This window comes from Agrilus planipennis, unplaced genomic scaffold (assembly GCF_000699045.2).
Source record: "Agrilus planipennis isolate EAB-ADULT unplaced genomic scaffold, Apla_2.0 scaffold243, whole genome shotgun sequence".
NCBI classification, from domain to species: domain Eukaryota; kingdom Metazoa; phylum Arthropoda; class Insecta; order Coleoptera; family Buprestidae; genus Agrilus; species Agrilus planipennis.
The window spans coordinates 56,775-59,540 of record NW_020438952.1 but is presented as its reverse complement, the minus strand read 5'-3'; the positions used below and the strand labels follow the sequence as shown (position 1 = coordinate 59,540).

Genomic DNA, 2,766 nt, shown 5'->3' with positions numbered 1-2,766 from the left:
TGCTATCAAGTTGCTTTAAAGTATTTCGTCGTTATCAGTCTTTGGCGCACTTGATTATTAACAATATATATAAAGGTTCAGTCTTTCTCTAATATTCACTTGTTATGATACCGGGCATTACAAAAAAAAATAACAGTAGCTTAAACAAAAAAATAATAAACTTACAAAAAATATTTTTTTTAGATTAATTATTAAATAATTATTGTCACATAATTAATAAAACGAATAAATACACACATTTAAAATAAGAATAATAATAATAACAAATACATTTCATCAGAAAAACAAAAAATAGTCACTGCTGTTTTGAGAAAGTAAAACCAGTTACTGTCCCAAAAATTATTTACACACAATTGTTTTTTTTTGTAGTATTGGGCATGTGTTGAACACATATAATTAACCATAAGTCTATTTAGTACTATTTTCTGCATATACCTGTACGTACATATCTCTAATCAATATCTGTCATCTTTTTATTTTCAATCGGCAATAAAAAATTGCGAAATTAAATTAAGTACACCTAGACCGATTATACACAGTTGAAATACTAGTTTAAACACAGTCAGTTGTCCCTCTTTCCTAAGAGAAGCAATTTTAAGAAGGCTTGGCAAAAGAAAAATATATACCATCCCACTTAAAGCACCGGTATATCTAAAAAAAAGTATAACATCACTTCATCTGTTTAATTTTCTTCGCCTTTTCGGACGGCAATTGTTAACAATTGGATGTAAATTACAATGATGGCTGCCAAACTACCAAACTGGTTTATTGTCAAGCTTGCGATTGGATGGCAATTGTCAACATTAAAACAACAAAACTAAAGACAATAGGCTAATGTGTTACTTAGTGCTTACATAAAAAGCAATGCTACAATAACTTCGTTTGTTAAAGTAGTTTATCGCCCTACCTGCCATTGGATGGAAATTGTCAACATTACAACAACGAGATTAAGACAATTGGCTAATGTGTTACTAAGCGCATGCATACAAAACAATACAAAGATCAGTCGATTATTAAGCCGATTAATCGTCCATCCTGCGATTAGATGGCAATTGCCTACAATACAATAAAACTATAGGCAATTGGCTAATGTGTTACTAAGCGCATGCATACAAAACAATACAAAGATCAGTCGATTATTGAGTCGATTAGTCGTCCATCCTGCGATTAGATGGCAATTGTCTACAATACAATAAAACTATAGGCAATTGGCTAATGTGTTAATAAGTGTCAGTTTAAAAAGCAGTGCAACTGTAGCTTCGTTTGTTAAACTGGTTTATTGTTCAGCCTGCGATTAAATGGCAATTGTCGACAATACAACAAGACTAAAGACAATTGGCTAATGTGTTACTAAGCGCCTGCATACAAAACAATACAAGCATCAGTCGATTATTAAGCCCGTTTATCGTTCATCCTGCGATTAGATGGCAATTGTCTCCAATACAACAAGACTAAAGACAATTGACTAATGTGTTAATAAGTGTCTGTTTTAAAAGCAGTGCTAGAAGAACTTCGTTTGTTAAACTAGTTTATTGTTCAGTCGGCGATTGGATGGCAATTTTCGACAATAGCGCAAGACTAAAGACAATTGGCTGATATGTTACTAAGCGCCAGCATTCCAAACAATACAAAAATCACTAGATTATTAAGCCGATTTATTGTCCATGCTGCGATTAAATGGCAATTGTCGACAATACAACATGACTAAAGACAATTGGAAATGCAAAAAACACTCGTACAAAACAAAGCAATACTCGCTTCAATTGTTAAACTGGTTTATCGTCAAGTCTGCGATTGGATGGCAATTGTCAATAAGACAACAACACTACAAACAATTGACTGATGTGTTGCTAAGCGTCTACATACAAAGCAATGCAATAATTAGGTACTTCGATTATGAACCCGATTTAAGCCTGTAATTGGTCGGCAATTGTCAGTTTTGTAATATACTGAAAAGTATTGGCTCATACGCTCCTTAGATACATTAAAGTAAAGCATTGGTGAGTTTTGATACTTAAGACATTTGTTACGTACCTGATTAATGTTCCAATCTTTGGCAAGAAACAAGCGAATAAAATACACACTGCGATTATCCCTAGATTAAGAATAACAACTTTGACGTAGGAGAAGTGTCCTGGACTATAATTTTTGAAAAACAGGTCGACGTTTGTGAAAATATCGTTACGCAACATGAAAGAGATAAGTGGAAAGACAGTTACCAATTGAAACAATAATAACAATCGAGCGATTATAGTCAATGTGTCGCGCTTGTTAAAATTGTCGAGGATATTCTGGAAGAAAACATAACAATTTATTCGTTATATTTGGGACTTTATTTACACTTACATCCTGGATGCAGGATTTTGCCAAGGGAAACGTTATATAGAACGCAATTCCCAGAAAAAGATACGTGAAAGTGACCAAGCCGAAGGCGATGCTCAAATCGCGTACCTAAAAATAAAAAATTAATAATTACCAAGGTATACCTTCAGGGTTTTTAATTGAAACATTAAAATAGGGAAAGAGCGAATATAAAGATAGGGGATGAAAAAATATGACAAGTGACTTATTTTGGGTATCTAGGAAGACACATAAGTCAGGGCGAAAGGAGAAGTAGGGATTTCAGGCCGAGGATAGCGCAGGGTCGAGTCGCCTTCAATAAAAAGAAGTCACTTCTATGCTCACGAACGGTTAATTTAGAAGTCTGAAAAAAATTTTTGTGAGCGCGGCGCTGTACGGGTGCAAAACACAGACGGTGGGTGCGGC

At 34.2% G+C, this 2,766-nt stretch overlaps 1 long non-coding RNA gene across 1 annotated transcript; it reads right to left on the bottom strand.

Moving 5' to 3' along the window:
• Positions 1-220: 220 nt before the first annotated feature.
• Positions 221-2,475, bottom strand: LOC112904576. The gene is made up of 3 exons (XR_003231202.1): positions 2,347-2,475; positions 2,035-2,291; positions 221-651 (listed from the first exon to the last, which is right to left on the bottom strand). It is a non-coding gene; the product is annotated as an uncharacterized LOC112904576 (long non-coding RNA).
• Positions 2,476-2,766: the final 291 nt, after the last annotated feature.